This window comes from Bombus terrestris, chromosome 1 (assembly GCF_910591885.1).
Source record: "Bombus terrestris chromosome 1, iyBomTerr1.2, whole genome shotgun sequence".
In the NCBI taxonomy this organism is placed as follows: domain Eukaryota; kingdom Metazoa; phylum Arthropoda; class Insecta; order Hymenoptera; family Apidae; genus Bombus; species Bombus terrestris.
Genome location: NC_063269.1, coordinates 12,395,378 through 12,401,487, shown reverse-complemented (window position 1 = coordinate 12,401,487; position 6,110 = coordinate 12,395,378).

The following is a 6,110-nucleotide window of genomic DNA, read 5'->3' as shown; positions in this document are numbered from 1 at the left end:
TTATATACTATGACGTTAAGTAATATTACGATATAACGTATGACGTTATGTAGTATTACGTTACAACGCATAACGTTATGTAGCCTTACGTTATAACGTATAACGTTATATACTATGACGTTAAGTAATATTACGATATAACGTATGACGTTATGTAGTATTACGTTATAACGTATGACGTTATGTAGTATTACGATATAACGTATTACGTTATATACTATGACGTTAAGTAATATTACGATATAACGTATGACGTTATGTAGTATTACGTTATGACGTATAACGTTATACACTAAGACGTTATAACGTGTAACGTTATGTAGTGTGACGTTATTACGTGTAACGTTATGTAGTGTGACGTTATTACGTATGACTCTATGGAGCATTACGTTAAAAGGTATAACGTTATATACTATGACGTTAAGTAATATTACGATATAACGTATGACGTTATCTAGTATTACGTTATAACGTATAACGTTATATACTGTGACATTATAACGTGTAGCGTTATGTAACCTTACGTTACAACGCATAACGTTATGTAGCCTTAAGTTATAACGTTTAACGTTATATACTATGACGTTAAGTAGTACTACGTTATAACGTATGACGTTATCCAGTATTACGTTATAACTTATAACATTATATACTGTGACGTTATAACGTGTAGCGTTATGTAATCTTACGTTACAACGCATATCGTTATGTAGTCTTACGTTATAATGTACAACGTAATATACTATGACGTTAAGTAATATTACGATATAACATATGACGTTATGTAGTATTACGTTATGACGTATAACGTTATATACTATGACGTTAAGTAATATTACGATATAACGTATGACGTTATCTAGTATTACGTTATAACGTATGACGTTATCTAGTATTACGTTATAACGTATAACGTTATATACTGTGACGTTGTAACGTGTAGCGTTATGTAATCTTACGTTACAACGCATAACGTTATGTATCCTTACGTTATAACTTATAACGTTATATAATATGACGTTAAGTAATATTACGATATAACGTGTGACGTTATGTAGTATTACGATATAACGTATAACGTTGTATACTATGACCTTAAGTAATATTACGATATAACGTATGACGTTATGTAGTATTACGTTACAACGCATAACGTTATGTAGCCTTACGTTATAACGTATAACGTTATATACTATGACGTTAAGTAATATTACGATATAACGTATGACGTTATCTAGTATTACGTTATGACGTATAACGTTATATAGTATGACGTTATAACGTGTAACGTTATGTAGTCTTACTTTACAACGCATAACGTTATGTAGCCTTACGTTATAACGTATAACGTTATATACTATGACGTTAAGTAATATTACGATATAACGTATGACGTTATGTAGTATTACGTTATAAGGTATGACGTTATGTAGTAATACGTTATAACGTATAACGATATATACTATGACGTTAAGTAATATTACGGTATGACGGTATGTAGTATTACGTTATAACGTATAATGTTATATACTTTGATGTTCTAACGTGTAACGTTATGTAGTGTTACGTTATTACGTATGACTCTATGGAGCATTACGTTAAGGCGTATAACGTTATATGCTATGACGTTAAGTAATATTACGATATAACGTATGACGTTATGTAGTATTACGATGTAACGTATAACGTTGTATACTATGACGTTAAGTAATATTACGATATAACGTATGACGTTATGTAGTATTACGTTACAACGTATAACGTTATGTATCCTTACGTTATAACGTATAACGTTATATACTATGACGTTAAGTAATATTACGATATAACGTATGACGTTATGTAGTATTACGATGTAACGTATAACGTTGTATACTATGACGTTAAGTAATATTACGATATAACGTATGACGTTATGTAGTATTACGTTACAACGTATAACGTTATGTATCCTTACGTTATAACGTATAACGTTATATACTATGACGTGAAGTAATATTACGATATAACGTATGACGTTATGTAGGATTACGTTATAACGTACGACGTTATGTAGTATTACGATATAACGTATTACGTTATATACTATGACGTTAAGTAATATTACGATATAACGTATGACGTTATGTAGTATTACTTTATGTCGTATAACGTTATACACTAAGACGTTATAACGTGTAACGTTATGTAGTGTGACGTTATTACGCATATCGTTATGTAGTATTACGATATGACGTATAACGTTATATACTATGACGTTAAGTAGTACTACGTTATGACTTATGAGGTTATGTAGTATTACGTTATAACGTATAACGTTATATACTATGACGTTATAACGTATAACGTTATATACTATGACGTTATAACGTATAACGTTATATACTATGACGTTATGTAGTACTATGTTATAATGTATGACGTTACGTAGTATTACGTTATAACGTATAACGTTATATACTATGACGTTATAACATGTAACGTTATGTAGTGAGACGTTATTACGTATGACGTTACGTAGTATTGCGCTATAACGTATGACGTTAAGTAGTATTACGGTATAACGTATAACGTTATATACTATGACGTTAAGTAGTACTACGATATAACGTATGACGTTATGTAGTATTACGTTATGACGTATGACATTATGTAGTATTACGATATAACGTATAACGTTATATACTATGACGTTAAGTAATATTACGATATAATGTATGACGTTATGTAGTATTACGTTATGACGTGTAACGTTATATACTATGACGTTATAACGTGTAACGTTATGTAGTGTGACGTTATTACGTATGACTCTATGGAGCATTACGTTAAAACGTATAACGTTATATACTATGACGTTAAGTAATATTACGATATAATGTATGACGTTATCTAGTATTACGTTATAACGTATAACGTTATATACTGTGACGTTATAACGTGTAGCGTTATGTAATCTTACGTTACAACGCATAACGTTATGTAGCCTTACGTTATAACGTATAACGTTATATACTATGACGTTAAGTAGTACTACGTTATAACGTATGACGTTATGTAGTATTACGTTATAACATATAACGTTATGTGCTATGACGTTATGACGTGTAACGTTATGTAGTCCTACGTTACAACGCATATCGTTATGTAGTATTACGATATAACGTATAACGTTATATACTATGACATTATAACGTGTAACGTTATGTAGTGCGACGTTATTACGTATGACAATATGGAGCATTACGTTAAAACGTATAACGTTATATACTATGACGTTAAGTAGTACTACGTTATAACGTATGACGTTATCCAGTATTACGTTATAACGTATAACATTATATACTGTGACGTTATAACGTGTAGCGTTATGTAATCTTACGTTACAACGCATATCGTTATGTAGTCTTACGTTATAATGTACAACGTAATATACTATGACGTGAAGTAATATTACGATATAACGTATGACGTTATGTGGTATTACGTTATGACGTATAACGTTATATACTATGACGTTATAAGGTGTAACGTTATGTAGTGTGACGTTATTACGTATGACTCTATGGAGCATTACGTTAAAACGTATAACGTTATATACTATGACGTTAAGTAATATTACGATATAACGTATGACGTTATGTAGTATTACGTTATAACGTATAACGTTATATACTGTGACGATATAACGTGTAGCGTTCTGTAATCTTACGTTACAACGCATAACGTTATGTAGCCTTACGTTAAAACGTATAACGTTATATACTATGACGTTAAGTAATATTACGATATAACGTATGACGTTATGTAGTATTACGTTACAACGCATAACGTTATGTAGCCTTACGTTATAACGTATAACGTTATATACTATGACGTTAAGTAATATTACGATATAACGTATGACGTTATGTAGTATTACGTTATAACGTATGACGTTATGTAGTATTACGATATAACGTATTACGTTATATACTATGACGTTAAGTAATATTACGATATAACGTATGACGTTATGTAGTATTACGTTATGACGTATAACGTTATACACTAAGACGTTATAACGTGTAACGTTATGTAGTGTGACGTTATTACGTATGACTCTATGGAGCATTACGTTAAAACGTATAACGTTATATACTATGACGTTAAGTAATATTACGATATAACGTATGACGTTATGTAGTATTACGTTATAACGTATAACGTTATGTACTATGACGTTATAACGTGTAACGTTATGTAGTCTTACGTTACAACGCATAACGTTATGTAGTATTACGATATAACGTATAACGTTATATACTATGACGTTAAGTAGTACTACGTTATAACGTATGACGTTATGTAGTATTACGTTATAACGTATAACGTTATGTACTATGACGTTATAACGTGTAACGTTATGTAGTCTTACGTTACAACGCATTACGTTATGTAGTATTACGATATAGCGTATAACGTTATATACTATGACGTTAAGTAGTACCACGTTATAACGTATGACGTTATGTAGTATTACGTTATAACGTATAACGTTATGTACTATGACGTTATAACGTGTAACGTTATGTAGTCTTACGTTACAACGCATAACGTTATGTAGCCTTACGTTATAACGTATAACGTTATATACTATGACGTTAAGTAATATTACGATATAACGTATGACGTTATGTAGTATTACGTTATAACGTATGACGTTATGTAGTATTACGATATAACGTATTACGTTATATACTATGACGTTAAGTAATATTACGATATAACGTATGACGTTATGTAGTATTACGTTATGACGTATAACGTTATACACTAAGACGTTATAACGTGTAACGTTATGTAGTGTGACGTTATTACGTATGACTCTATGGAGCATTACGTTAAAACGTATAACGTTATATACTATGACGTTAAGTAATATTACGATATAATGTATGACGTTATCTAGTATTACGTTATAACGTATAACGTTATATACTGTGACGTTATAACGTGTAGCGTTATGTAATCTTACGTTACAACGCATAACGTTATGTAGCCTTACGTTATAACGTATAACGTTATATACTATGACGTTAAGTAGTACTACGTTATAACGTATGACGTTATGTAGTATTACGTTATAACATATAACGTTATGTGCTATGACGTTATGACGTGTAACGTTATGTAGTCCTACGTTACAACGCATATCGTTATGTAGTATTACGATATAACGTATAACGTTATATACTATGACATTATAACGTGTAACGTTATGTAGTGCGACGTTATTACGTATGACAATATGGAGCATTACGTTAAAACGTATAACGTTATATACTATGACGTTAAGTAGTACTACGTTATAACGTATGACGTTATCCAGTATTACGTTATAACGTATAACATTATATACTGTGACGTTATAACGTGTAGCGTTATGTAATCTTACGTTACAACGCATATCGTTATGTAGTCTTACGTTATAATGTACAACGTAATATACTATGACGTTAAGTAATATTACGATATAACGTATGACGTTATGTGGTATTACGTTATGACGTATAACGTTATATACTATGACGTTATAAGGTGTAACGTTATGTAGTGTGACGTTATTACGTATGACTCTATGGAGCATTACGTTAAAACGTATAACGTTATATACTATGACGTTAAGTAATATTACGATATAACGTATGACGTTATGTAGTATTACGTTATAACGTATAACGTTATATACTGTGACGATATAACGTGTAGCGTTCTGTAATCTTACGTTACAACGCATAACGTTATGTAGCCTTACGTTAAAACGTATAACGTTATATACTATGACGTTAAGTAATATTACGATATAACGTATGACGTTATGTAGTATTACGTTACAACGCATAACGTTATGTAGCCTTACGTTATAACGTATAACGTTATATACTATGACGTTAAGTAATATTACGATATAACGTATGACGTTATGTAGTATTACGTTATAACGTATGACGTTATGTAGTATTACGATATAACGTATTACGTTATATACTATGACGTTAAGTAATATTACGATATAACGTATGACGTTATGTAGTATTACGTTATGACGTATAACGTTATACACTAAG